Genomic DNA, 14,913 nt, shown 5'->3' on the forward strand with positions numbered 1-14,913 from the left:
TGGGCTGGTGGAGGGTGGGGCTCACTGCTCTGGGCAAGCCCAGCCGTGTAATCCAGCCCAGATCTGGATGCTGGCCAGCAGCTCCTGGCTCCTCTCCCAGACCATCCTCCTGGAAAGCAACAAGCTCCACAAATGCCAGGAGACGAGCCTTCCCTTGGACGCAGCTTCTATGAAATAAACACTTGGGTTTCACTCAGCGATTGGTGACGTTGTGATGGGGGCCCCTGGGCTGGCTTCCTTCTCTACCATTCGGGCCACCCTTGTCGCCCACCCACTGGCTCACCCTGATCAATGAGGAAGGGGGCATCCACCCTAGTCTGACTACCCGGAGTCTGTCCTGAAATCCCTGTGGGCCCCACTGAAGACCCCATGCTGCCCATGCTGGTCCAAGTCCCACATGGGCCCCAACCCAATCTGTGCTACTTCCATCTGAGAGGTGGGGAAGCTCGTGGGTACCTCATCACCAGGAGGAAGAGGCAAGAAAATGCTGCTTTGAGGGAAGGTCGACAGGAGGCTCCACACGGCAACACACCAGGCCCCATGACCCTCAAACCTTGCTTCTCCAGAGCAGCCTCGGGTCCTCTCCTCCTCCCACCAGGCCTACAACCCTCACATCACTCCTGGCCTTGGTACCAACAAGGAGAAACAAGACCAAGAAAACCTGGGGGACCTGCCAGGAGGGCCCCAGGCTTGACACAGTCTGGCCAAGAGTTTTGGGTGGGCCCAAACCCATGAATACTACTGGGAAGAGGCAAGTGAGTGCTGCTCAAGGGGGAATAATAATTTAAGATTATTATTACAAAAACCATGCTCTCCTCCAGACTCTGTCCCCTACATTGCACTGCCTCCTGCAGGGAGCCTGAGCTATTGGTAAAAGGCTTGCTGGCAGTGACAGGAACAAGAGCCTGGAAGCAGGAGAGCCTGTGGGAGGCTGGCAGGGTGGGTCTCTGCCAGCAGAGCAGAGGTAATCAGTCATCTCTATCAGTCCAGGAACAAGTGGAAATCCAGGAGCCACTTCAGCAAGGAGGCAAACAGGCCCAGTGTGCTGGTTCCTGTGCCCCCAGTCCCATTTCCTACTAGTCTTGCTTATCGCTGGGTGTGGTGCGAGGACCAACAGCAGCACCTGGGATCTCCCTAAAATTGCAGATGCTCAGGCCTCACTCAGACTCCAGAACCAGAACCCATATTTTAACCCCAAGGGACACCCCCCTTCTCCCCCCCCCCCCACACACACACATTCAAGTCTGGGAAGAGCTGGGGTGGGTTATAAGCTTTCTAATGCCCAGAAGGTACTATGCTTTGCAAGCAGTAAATGCTCCTCTGATGGGTGTCAAGAGGAAGGAGACAGTCCCAACAAGGAAGACACTTTTCCCACAGAAACAAGCCCAGAGGGTGCTTAATAAAATCAGTGGGCTTGGAATGTGAGACAGAGGCTGAACCTGGTTACCACAGGCATCTGGGAGCCAGGATGGTAGACAGGGAGTTATGGGTGTCGGTAGCAGGCAGAGGACTCAAGAGATGAAGGACAAGCAGGGACCAAGAACGGTTAAGTCGGTGGAAATTCCACACACACGGAGCCAGGACACTGAGCTAAAAGGGCACTGGTGAAGCTGGTCTGCTCCCCTGGGAGGGACTATCTCAATCATCTCACCTGCCCCAGGATACCCTTCAGATGAGATAACTGAGCCCCAGAGGGAGATACGAGTCACTGCTGAGTCATAGAGCTGCAGCTGCCCAGCCCAAAGATCTGGGAAGAGACTCTTCAACTTTATAATTTCAAAAAAACAACCCTAGTAACCAACAATTTCTTAGGCCAACTGCAGGAAGAACCACCTCTCAATGTGAGTGAGTCCTTCCCAAAAACAGTGGTTGACAACCCTCACCCACATCATTGTCATGGACTGGTAAAAACTCTGAGGCAGGCTGGCATTGAGGAACCTCTGCCCTGCCCCACAGCATGACCCTCTTGGCTGGGATGAAACCGAGATGGCATGGTAAAGGAGAATTAGAAAAAACAAAACAAAACTGATGCCAGACAGCAATGACAGGTTTTAGTTGGCTGGACAATGACTAAAAGAATTATCTCCCAGGGAGGAAAGATAAAGGTCACATTTTAGAATAAGACCAAGACTGAAAGCATGCAAATCTTGTGGGACAGAAAGCACACTCCAGGGTGACCAGCACTGGAAACCCACTCAGGCAAGCACTTGCAAGCCCTGTTCCTACAGGGGAGGCAGCTGAAGGTGTGGGGACTGTTATCTACCCACCAGTGAGCAGGACTGAACACTGAGAAACATATGAATTGGCCTTTTATAGGTCAAAAATAGTTGACTGTTGGCAATGTCACACAGTTGAGTTACACACACATACATGAGTCTCTCAAGTATACTTTAACCAAAGAAGCCAGATTCAACAGACTCCGCAGTACGATTCCGTTCATGTAAGTTCAAGTTGGAAAGCAAGAATCCAGGAGCTAGGGGTGAGGAAAGATAGTTGAGGGTGGGGGGAGAAAGGGTGACTCAAAGGACACACAAGGGGCTTCTGGGGTCATGTTTCTCAGTCTGGGTGCTGGTTATACAAGCATTGTCCATCTGTGAAGAATCCTTGGAGCTGTCACACATAACTCTGCACACTTCTTATGGGACTCCATACAGTGCACAGAAACCTTCAGGAGCGGAAGCAGGATCCAGGCTGAGACCTGATGAGCAAGTAGATCAGAGCCAGGCAGTAAACTCCCTGAACTCCCAACTAGTAACGATCACAAGACACACACACAAAAAAAGGAGGTGACCAAATCCAGGATGAAGTGTCTGTCTCAGGAGAGGGAACTCTACAGGACAGGCTGGGAACCCACAGGAAGCCTAGAGGCTACCTTAAAATCTTAGCAGGGGCAGACCTATGTCTGCCATCCAAAGGGAACAACCCGATGACATTTTCAATCATCCTAGTGTCTAGTTGATACTTCTCAAGAGAGAAGGGCCTTCCAGATCCTGCAGGCAAGCCCAGTAGAGAAGAGGAAATGGAGTCCAACAGGCTAGGTACAAACACAACCAAGGATCTCCTAGCAAGGGTCCAAGCTGGTCCTGGATACACCAACTGGGCATATCAAAGGGAAGAAGCCAGGAAGAAAATGGAAGAGGCCCTCAGGGACTGGGGTCAAAGGACGCTGCTGCTGGGCAAGACAAAGGAAAGCCCCTTTGCTCCCTCCTGGACTATCAACTCCCCCCAAAACCCCCAGAGCTTCAAACAAAGGGCTTAAGGAGCTAAAGCCAATGGCAAGGATCAGATTGTTTTAATCCTAAGGGGGGGTAGAGACACCTGGAGCATCCACTGGAGTTTTTAAAAAGCTATCTTTAAGGATAAAATTAAGGAACTGCTATGGAAAATATTACAATCTGTGGCACTGTGCCTGAAAAGCCTCTAGATGCAGCACTTGACAGAAGAGGTCTCACCTGTCCAGCAGGTAACTTGAAGGGCCTAACAGAGAGGCCAAGAGCTCAAAAAGCAGGTAACTTGAAGGGCCTAACAGAGAGGCCAAGAGCTCAGAAAGGGTATCAGACAGAGGGCACCACTCAGACGCGGGAGGGAAAATGCTCACAGGTTTTTATTCTACTTTTTACATGGAGTCTTGGAGGCGCTGGAAGAACCATTTAGCATTAAGGAACTGGATTTGGAGACAGAAAACAAAGCAAACAGGCACTTTTCTACCTGGAGTAGTAGATCTAGGGGTGTGTGAAAACTGGGCTACTGAGGAGGCACACAAAAACCAAAACCCTGAAAACAACCCAGACGCTCCCCTCCTGCTGGCAGCTCCTCTCCTGGCTGCTGCCCCCCACCTGTTGGGCCATATGATGAAGTGTGGGACAGCATTACCTTGGAACACTCCAAGTGGGGAACAGGAATGGCAGCTACAGTACTTAAGTGAATCAAAAATAGAGATTAGTGCCCTAGCCAGTTTGGCTCAGTAGTTAGAGCATTGGCCTGGGGACTGAAGGGTCCTGGGTTCAATTGTGACCAAGGGCACCTACCTCGGTTGCAGGCTCCAGGGCATGTGCAGGAGGCAACCAATTGATGTCTCTCTCTCACATCGATGGATTTCTCTCTTTCTCTCCACCTCTCTCTCTCCCTTCTACTCTCTCTGAAAAAGCAATGGAAAAAAATATCCTTGGGTGAAGATTGAAAAAAAACACAGAGATTAGTGTCCAGCTCTGTGCATGCAAAGAGGCAAACCTGGCCAAGTCCAGCCACCCACAGTTCAAGAATCCAGACAAGTGCAGGGAACAACAAAGAAAAACTAAAGAATGCTTAGCCCAAAGTTCAGAAGAGCAGTGACTTCTGAGGGGAGGCAAGGATGAGGGCAGGTGGGTGTCCAGGGCTGGGGGGCTGGCTGTTTCTATGTGGGGTAGGGGAGCCAAGGGTGTTTTTCCATTAGTTATGCCTCTATGTGTATGCATGTAATTTACACCCTCCAGTTAACACTTCGGTAAATACCCTGGACCACAATCTCTAATCTACTGAGGAAGCTAGCATGCTCTGTGCAGAAGGCCCACAAGAAAGGGGAGAGGACACAAAACCCTCTACATCCAGGGAGGAGCCGAGCTAAAGCTATATGGCACTTGCTGAGCATCTCCTCACATCACCTGATCCAGGCACCTGGCAAACCAGCAGAGCCACACAGCTGGAGGAACATCACAATATGTAAACAAGGGCTTCAAAGGTCAGTCCCACAGGAGATGCCCAGAAAATATCACTGCCCTAATGACAGAAAACAACAGAAGTAGGGCAGGGCCTCCGTACCTGGGAAGGCCAGCATGCCTCACCCAACAAGAAGGAAATCCCAGGGCTCTTCCCAGGGACTGGAGGGTAAGAAGGGCAGTTAAAGCCATTCCAAGTGAAAATATCAAAGTCTAGCATAAATCTCATCTCTGCAGCTCCTGCCCCCTCCAATTCGAAGTCCAATCAACCCCGAGTTATCTTTCTCAAACACCAATCTCATCAAGTCACTCCCCTGCTTAAAGCTTTCAATGGATTCCTAATACCTGAATAAAGTCCACACTCAGGACTGGCCAGCACAGTGCTTCCCAGAGGGCCCCCAGCCCACCTCTCAGCTGGGCCCCTTCCAGTCATGCCTGAGTGCCCCCTCCTCCTTGAAGACTGTTCTGCATTTCCCTCCTCCCAGCCAATGTCAGCAATAGCTAGCTACCCAGCTGCTTCCCACTGTGCACCTCTCCTTCTGCCCAAGCCTGCCCCCTGGCCCCCCAACCAGGCTCCCAAGGTTAGAGCCCGAGTCCCACTAGCCAGCTGCACCTGGCATGCAGCAGGCCCTCATAAACGTTTATTAGGTGAGCAAATGCTGGTCAGGAAGCAGCAGAGCTGAGAAGAGAGAGGGTGAAATAATACGTGAGAGGAGATAAGGTGGCAGTGGTGAAGGGGAAACGATAGAGGAAGAGCTGCCTAGAGCCCTCCCTTGTCATCAATCCCAAACTTCCATGGGGCTTCTATGTTACTGTACAGTAGGTGTTACCGTGTGATTCTATTTACTATTCTATTTACTATATTAGAAAAACTGGTACTATAAAAAATTTAATTGACCTAAAATATCAAAAATAACCCATTTTATGTTAACATAAATAACATTAAAAACAAAAAAAACCTATTCCAGCCCTGCCCGCTGTGGCTTAATTGGTTAAGCTTCTTCATCCCATGCACCGAAGGGTCGCCAGTTTGATTCCCGGTCAGGGCACATACCCAGGTTGCGGGTTCGATCCCCAGTCGGGGCGCGTACAGGAGCCATCCAATGGATGTCTCTCTCTCTCCTTCCCTCTGTCTCTCTAAATCAATAAAAATAATAATAGTTTTTTAAAACTATTCCAAACAGGAAAATGTTAGTGAGAAGAGTGGCAGTTTTACATTTTTGCAAATCTCTAATGTTTGACTTGAAAGAAGTAACTGGATTCACATATCTGCTTCTGCATTCAGTCTGTTAAGCTATGTGGTTTTGATTAGTCTATGAAGAAATTTAACGTCACACAGATAGAAGTGAGGAGTATTTTAATAACCTTTTCAGATATGTGGCTACTCTTCATTGATATACACTAAAACTGGACAAGGGGTAGTTTCTTAAAAGTTGCAATGTGTAATGTGAAATTGTGCCAGTGATATACTCATCTCTGGTTATAGAAAAAATCCATTGGTCTACCCTGCACGCATATTCACCTAGGATTTTGTAGCATCAAGCACTGGTCATTTGGCAGCCGATCAATGTTCTCTCACATCGAAGTTTCTCTCTCTCTCTCTCTCTCTCCCTCCACCCCTCCCTCTCTCCTTCCTTTCCACTCTCTCTCTGAAAAGCAATGGAAAAAATATCCTCAGGTGAGGATTAAAAATAAATAAATAAATAATTAATTAATTAAAATAAAATAAAAAACCAAAACATATTTTTAAGATCACCGCTAATTTTAGAGAAGTCTTTAAGGCTCCTGGTGATGGATGCGAGTTTTCCAAACTTCTCATTTTCTCCTGACAGCTCTTTCACTAGCAACAAATTATTTTCAGTTGTTTTCCTAAAAGTGGCAAGGCTCACCTTGTTCATTTGAGAAAACAACTAACCGCACCTTGTCTGTCAGTCATTCATTCAAGTAAAAATAATGTCTCATGAGGAAAAGCAGCTAGTTCAGCACATAGCCCAAACAAATGTGAAGTGCTTTCCCTGGAGACAGCCTTCACATTCAGTCTGCAACAGAAAAGCCTCATGTGCACTCCCATTTTGTCACACAGAATACGAAAGAGGACGGACGTGTCCTCCAGGGTCTAGATGTGCCTCCCCCTCCCCGACACACAGGAGTAAGACTGGCAGTCTTGGTCCAGAGCACTGGCAGGCAGAGGTGGTCAGTGGGGGGTGGGGGAGGGGTGCTACAGGAAGCAGGATGTGTATGCTGCCTGCTGGGGGCATGAAGTCAAAGTCCCCTCCTGCCCAAAGCAGCTAAGCCAGCCCTGCTGCCCTTATCAGCGTCAACACATGCAAGGAATGTGGGACTTTGGAAACAATCCTCTCTGCTAGGCCTGCACCCCTCTGGGGCTCAGGCTGACCTATTGCCACCAAAGGACGACCCAAGCCCAGAGCTCATGCCACCCACTCCTGGAGAAAGACACCTGCTGGTGGTGGCCCAGGGTACCTCAGGAGGCTGTTGCTTGGCCCCTCCCCTCGTTGCCAGGATAGCCGGACCCCCCTGGATCCATCTACCAAAAGACAGCCTCACATTACTGAGAGGCCACCCTGCCTGTGTCCCCAACACCATCGCTGGCAATGTCTGAGCACTCTTACTTGCCCACACTGAAAGAATCCCAAGAGAAGAAGCCTGCCTCTGAGTTTTCAGGGACATCGCCCCCCACATGGCTCTCCCAGAGAGAGTTTCCACAGGGCAGAGGATTCTAACTCTAACATGCCAGAAGGGAAGGAAGGGGTTGTGTGACTAAAAGCTTAAGAATGGCCCAGAGAGTCTCTCTGCCCGCCAGGTCCTGGGAGAAGGGGGAGGGCACTTGCTCAACAGGCTTGTGATGGTTCTTCCCCAGCTTACAAGGGACTACCCTCCAGCTCCAGCTCCAGGAACCAGGCGCCCTGGCTTTGTCCCAGGCAGCCATCTCACCACCCCACTCAAATGAAAACCTTGGCTATCCTCTGGCCCAAGCACTGCCCAGAGGAAGGAGCCCACACAAACATATTCAAGGCTTCCACACACGTTGGTGTGTTTCTCACACTTTTAGAACGTCTCTAACCACTTCCTAGCTGTGCAACTCGAGGCTAATTACTTAACCTCTCCTAGCCACTTGGACAGTAGGGACTGAGAAAATGGTTGGGACCAAGAAGGTATGTTCTGAGAATTAAATGCGGGTGCAAAGCGCCTCCCACAAGACCTAATGTGGGGTAGGGATCCAAAGGCGAGTTCAGGGGACCTCATCTGCCGCTATTTTCCCAGCATTCTGTCGGGAACTCGGCAAAAACCACCCTCCTCCCGGTTTCTGAGCAAAGTTGCTTTTAGCACCTGCCAGACAGAAAACCATCAGCTGCCTTACCGAAGGGAAGGACAACGAGGTACTAGGGAGGGGTGGAGTGAAGAGGCAAAAATCCTGAGGCAGGCATCCAGCCCCAGAACCAGTCACTCTCAATACAGCCCCCCGGGTCCACCACCAAGATGTGTGCAGGCAGAAAAGGAACTGAGGGAGGACATCCTGACTCGACCCCACACACCCCCTCCCTCCCTGACCGCCGAGCCAAGATCACTCTCAATCCCATCTCCTTCCCTGTCCCAGCCCAGGCTGCTCTTCCTTCTTTGCAGGGCAATTCCTACCAGGGCCACAGCAGACCACACCCAGGGGCCTTGCCACTCACCTCACATGGTAAGACGCCGGGAGCAGGCAGGGGCTGTCCTGTGAACTGTCAGCCCACAGATATGAACTAACCCCCGGACAGCCCATTGGTCTGTCCCTACAAAGGGGGCTGGGCTGGGCAAGCAGGCCTTACCTGAAGCTCTGCCTCCAGCGCCCCTCCCACTCTGCCTCCTGGCCCCTTGTTAGTGGCCCCCTCACACACCTTATCCAGATAACAGCCCAGGACACAAACCTCAGGGACCAATCTCTCTCTCTCCCAGGGACCTTGAGGTCAAAGTAAAAAAGAAGGGACACAGGTCCCAGGGGTCCTCAGCTGTGGCCACAGCGACCTTGTTAGGGAGCCATAAGGGATCCAAATGTCACTATGGCAGGCCCTGCCAGGGCACACAGAGGCCAACAGGGTCCCAAGAATGCAACCAAGAAACCAGGACAGGCAGACTCTGAAGGCCAAGCAGGACCAAGAGTCCTGGAGTCCCTCCCACTGCTGTCCAGCTAAGAAGGACCATGAAGAGTGAGCCCCTTCTCTGTACCTGGTGCTTCTCCAAGACCCTGGTAACTAACAGAGAATCAGCCTGACTTGTTATGTGAATCAGATCCCACAGGCCATCAGAGTAAAGTAGTTTATGACCACCCCAGGTCACACACACTGGTCTATTTGGAATCGTGACTTGCTTGATTCCACTGACAAAGAGTTATCACCTGCTAAAGTAATGGTTCTCAAATTTGGCTGCACACCGGATTCATTTCAAAACCTTTAGGACACGTGCATGCCTGGGCCCACCCCAGAGACAAGCTGGGCCGGGCTGGCCTGGCCTCTGCCAGCTCCCAGGTGATCCTGATATGCAGAGCTGAGAACCAGGGCACCAGCAGGCAGGTCTCAGCCAGGTAGCACAGGTAACAACACACACGCAATGGCGCAAAAAGTTCCACTGTGTCCACATAGCAGCAGACCACTGAGGACCCAACCCTACTCTCTCAGCCATCAGCCCTACTCTCTCTTCTTATTTATTCTGTGAACAAGAATTCACCAAGAGCTTACCAGCTTGTAAAGCAGCACAGGTGAGGGAACTGCAAAGGCTAAGGGACAGTTCTCTCCCTTAAGGGGCCCGCAACCAGGCTAATGAAGAGGCCAAGGGGCTCACACCCATGTGGTGATGGGAGCAGCACCTCCACCTGTGTATGTGGGGATGGTGGTACTGTACTCAAGGCACCGAGTGGCCCCACACTTGCCAGAGAGAATCCACCCACCCAGAGGTGCTGCAGGGAAACAGCCTGAGGCCTTGGAAGCAGCTTGGAAGGCATAGGAGGAGTCTGTACAGCGGTCACACCCATGCCAGAGCCAACAGCCCTTCCATTGCCACAGCAGGCCAACTCTGGGTGCTAGAAGCTCCCCCTAAGCCAAGCCCAAGCTCTGCCTTTCCTTAGTCGCCCTTGGAATTGCTATGGGATGGACAGAAAGACTGGGCCACCTGCCTTTCCAAAATCCACTCTCCTTTCTCACCCACACTACTCCACATGCTTGTGTAGGTGGATTACCCTCAAACAGGAATGTGCTAAAAATCTCACAGGCAGCAGCAAAGCCCTTTGGCCAAGAGGCAGCTGGTTATCCCTTCTAGCAGAGGACCTGCTCTAAGCCCAAGGCAACACTCCCCTCCTCCCCTCCATCCACATAGGACATTACCATGAAAAACATGAAAAGTGAAGTCAGAAGGAGGGGCTCTGAACTCCTTCCCAAATGTCCCAGGCAGTTTCTTAGGGTCACTCTCTCCACTCAGTTGAGGTGCCCAAGCCCTGGCCCTTTCTTCCTCAGCTGTGGTGAAGCCTGGAGTCAGCTCCTGGCTTTCTCTCCCTAATCAAACTTACTGGGGGCCCACAGACAACTCCCACCCCCACAGGCTTTTCTTGCTTTGCCACTCCTGGCTCAAACTGGGCTCCAAGCTGAGCCAGCAGTGTCTCTCAGAGCCCTCCCCCAGCTCAGGTCCCTAACCCTTAGGGCAAGGCCCCTCCCAGAAGGAAGCGCAGCCTGGTGGTGCCAGGCAGAGTCAAACTGGCCGGGCTTGTTTACGAGTCCCTAACCAAGCCCCTAAACGGGAGACACAATCACCGTCTTGAGGAAGGGGCTCTCGGTCCTGCCCCTCCCTGCTGGGACCTCAGACCTCTCCAGATTCCACACTACATGGGCCCTCACAGGCTCTGGAGTCAAAGGCATTTACCCTCCAGCCCCAGCCTGACCAGTTGCTTACTTGCAACTTCAGCAAGTTATTCAACCTCCAAGTCTCATTTACCCCTCTGTAAGAAGATACTATCAGGCAATTCAGGTGGGTGACCACCACTTGTTGGCAGGTCTGTGAGCACCAGAGAGCAGAGACCAGCAGGATTAGTCTAGTTCTCAGAAAATTTTGTGGAATGAATAAAAAACTCCTGACAAGCCTCAGGTGCCTGACACACAGTGGGTGTTCCTGTGCCAGCTTCTCATAACAGTATCTGCAGGGTCATGCTCTTGTCACTGCCCTCCTGTCTCCCCAGCCACACTCCATACTGCCACTGCCTTACTAAAACTGAATGCACTCCCCATTAAAACCCCTCTCCTAAAGCCAACCTCAACTCAGCATGGCATCCATGGCTTTCCTCCAGCCCAGAGCCGGCCCCTCCCTCTATGCCCCACATCCACTATCCCTGTGGTGCCGTGCGAGCTCCATTTGTCACCGTGCCAGTCCTTATCACCCCATCTTACAAATCATTTGTTTGCTTGTCTGTCTTCCCCAGGCTGAGCTCTGGAGGGCAGCGATACGTGAATGTAAACTCAAGTTCTGTTTCCATTTTAGAAACAGGGACACTAAGGCTCAGAGAGTTAATCACTGTCCAAGGTCACAGGGAGAATAAACGGTAGAGCCAGCGTCACCCTCCAGACTTTCTAAGTCCAGTTCCCCTCCACTGCCCTCCAGGAGTCTCTTAGGCTCTGAGAGCCAGGATGGCAGGATCCTGACTTGTCAGGTGAAAGCTGCCTCCTAGGCAGCAGGAGCAGCGAGGAAGAAGAGCCCCCACACTCACAGTGATCACTTCCCGGGGGCAGTGGCTCTCAGCCCCGGTGGGCAACACGAGCAAGCTACGGGGTGGAGCTGACTGCTAGAGGCCAACAGGCCAACCAAAAGGGCAGAGCCACAGGTCCCCTGGGTAAACTGAACTTTATTCCTTCCTCACTCCTCTGACTCTCCAGAACTGCCCAGCCAGCCCTTCTCCAGGGGCTAGCTGCTGATTAAAAGGCACTGAACCCACCCCCAGATCTGACCCTGGCAGACAATAAGGACTCTGGGAAGGCAGCAGGCCTGTCAGCTCAATAATGCAAAACCCTGTTGCTCTGAGTCCACGACAGCTGACTTCAAGTGGATCGGAGGCTGTGCTTATTAACAAAATGAGAAATCTGATCTATGGAAAGAAAACACTACGTGAGGATTAATCCAGGACTGCAGCTTGTGGAGAAGGCTGGGCTGCTGGCCAAGACCAGGGAGCAAGAACAGGATCATGCCTACCTGTCCCTAGAGCAGGTACCAAACAGCAGGAGAGGATGCATCACCTCTGCCCCACCTGCACCTCCTCCTTCGACTTCCAGCAATCATGGCAATCATTTTGGTTTTGCTTTAATTAAAGGCCTGGCACCCTCAGGCTGCTTCTTCCTCTACATAGAGCCAGCAACCAGAGGGAGATTTTTCTTTTCAGGAATCACTTGTAAAAGCTGAGTGACTAACCTACAAGTCCCAACAACTGGCAGGAAAACACTGCAGGGAAAAATTCTGGGCACACACCAACACTCCAGTCAAACAGCCAGAGAAGCTGGGCAACAGGCACTCAGTGATACCCCAAAACAGACTTACAGGAAGCCAGGAGCCAAAGGAAAGCAGACCAACATGGGAGCTCTGACTCCCAGGGCAGGCAGGCAGGTGGGGAGCCTCCTCCCAGTATCTGAGTCTATGTCCTGCCCATGGTACATAGACATTTTCATAATAAGCCCAACTGCACAGGGCTGAAGGTTCACTTGAAGGCACAGTGACCTACTCTGGGACCAAAGGACTCAGTTCAGCCTTCAAGTATCAACCTCCCATCCACCCCCCACCCCCAACCCCGAGCTAAGAGCAGGCTAAACCAGCAATCTCACCACACAGCTTTGTCTCTGGAGGCCAGCCTGAGGCCGCCCATCTGCTTTTTTTCAGACCACTCGAACAACCCTGCTCTGCTGAGAGTACACTCTCTCCTTGAGTCAGGGCTACAGCCTGGCCACATGGCCTGTACTCCTGAAAATGTCTGCTGAAAGGCCCAGGGAGTCCAGACACTGGCAGGTGAGAATGGAGAGGAAGAAGTGAAGCCAGAAGCCAGGAAGCAATAAAGGCTAACTCCAGAAAGGTTCTGGATTTGGGTGACCCAACTTCGTCCCTCCATCTAGGGACTCCTGGAATTCTCCCCCAAGATCAGCCTAGACTCTCTGGAGGCCCCTCCACTACCTGCCAGCTCCTCCCCTCGGTACAAGAGGCACAGCAATCCCCCACATCAGTCAACAAGCCCCTGCCACAGGATTCCTATAGGCAAAGCGCTGCCCCTCCCCCCACTACATATGTCAGAGGGGTGGCCTCCCTGGATTACACCCCTCCTGCTGTTGGGGGGGGGGCTGGGAACCTAGCTTTCCAGATGTGCTTGGCAACTCCTACTAGAAAACACACTAGAGGTGAAGGGGATAGGAGAAGGCATGGATAAATAACTTCAAAACCGTTCCTACCCATCCAGATCAGCACTGGGCCCCCTTCCCCAGGCAGTCTCACGCTGTTCTGGGTGGGGCCGCTGGGAGCATTATCAGGCCAGGTTCCCACCTCTCCATAAGTCACTACCCCCCGCCCAGGGAAAGGCATCCTCCGCCTCCACCCCCAACCAGCTAGGCCTGTGTTAATATGAACAATCTTGGCAGATAAACAGAGAGTGACAAGCTGGGGCCATTCAGTCCCCTCCCTCTGCCAGCCGACCCCCTCCCCCAAGCCCATCTCTCTTCCTGCCAAGCGGCTGCCTGCAGGAGAGATCTGGGGGCAGGGCAGCGAGCCTACCAGCCGCAGGACCTGGCGTTCTGGGAGCGGCCCCCCGAGGCCTGCCGCTGCCTTTGCCAGTCTTTCTGTGGGAGGGGGCAAAAGAAGAGGACCGCAGACCACGCAGGGCCGCAGTTCTAGAAATAGCAAAATCCCACTGTGAGGGGCTGCAGCGGGCGCAGGGCCCTTTGCATAATGGGAGCCCGCCCGCCTGTCAGGCAGCACAGCTTGCCCGACGCTGTTCGGATTAGATTGCTAATGAAAAGGCACAAAGAGCCGGCGCCCGCTCGCTCGCCGACCCCCGCTCCGCGGACCCGCGTCCCGGCCTGGCGCGGCCCCGGGGGCTTTGTGCCCGGGGTCCCCCGCCGCCCGCTCCCCGGCGGGCACCGGGGCCACAAAGCCAGGGCGAGCTGGGGCCACCCTGGGGGTCCGCGTGCGCCCCTCCCAGGCCTGGCGGACACTCGCGCCCCTCCCACGCGCGCAGCCCCACGTCGGCCGGGCGCGCGCCCGCCCACGCCCCTGTCCCCGGGGGCGCGCCCCGCCGCGGCCCCTGCCCGCGCCCCCAGCCACCCCGGCCGCCCCTAACCTCATGTGCATCGGCGGCGGCGTTGCGCCCGCCGGCCGGCCGGCCCTGCTTGCGGCTCCTCGTCTTCGGCGCCCAGCCCGCGCCGCCCCGTCCTCCCGCCGCCGGCCCGGCTCGGCTCCCCGCCCAGCGCGCCCGGAGCGCTGCTCACAGCCGCCCGCCCGGCGCCATCTTGGAAGCTTGTGACGTCGGTGCCGCCTGCTCACCCCTGACCCACAACTGAATGGGCTAGCGGCTGGGCGGGGGTGGGCGGGCCCTGACTGTGGGCGGGGCCTGAGGGGGCGGAGCCGGCGGGCGAGCGGTCCGAGCGCTGGGTGGGGCGGGCGGCCGCGGGACCGCGCCATGGGGGAGGGGCGCCTGGGAGGAACCGGGGACCCCGACCCTGGGCGCCCCCTCGGACCCGTACCCCAGGCGTGGGGGCTGTACCGCTACCTCACCCTCGAAACACCCGGAACCTCACACCCCCTAGAAGGGGACTCTAGTCCCCCGCAGGCCCAGCCCCCACACTCAGAGTTGACCCCCTTTGAGCCTGACCCCGACCCCTCGGAGCCCCCCATCAGGGACGTGTAACCCTGCGCCCCACTTTCAGGACACCTCACCCCGGCTGCGTGTCTCCCGCAGGGACCCCACCTTCTAAGGCGCAGCCGCCGGAGACTGCAGGCTGCGTGGTTTGGGCTCCTGGGGAGACGGGGGATGTTTGGGTCCCGAAGAGAGGGTAGCCCCCTACCCCTGACCCCCGCCTTTCCTCAGGACCCGGTGCCCGCAGCTCCTCAGGTTGGCCCTACCTGCTCCGAGGGCACGGAGGTCGCGATCACGCCGTGCTCAGCCAGCCCCTTCCGGTGACCGCAGCCCCTCGAAGGCCCCTGGGGTCAAGCG

The sequence above is a fragment of the Miniopterus natalensis genome, chromosome 20 (genome assembly GCF_054644295.1).
Source record: "Miniopterus natalensis isolate mMinNat1 chromosome 20, mMinNat1.hap1, whole genome shotgun sequence".
NCBI classification, from domain to species: Eukaryota; Metazoa; Chordata; class Mammalia; order Chiroptera; family Miniopteridae; genus Miniopterus; species Miniopterus natalensis.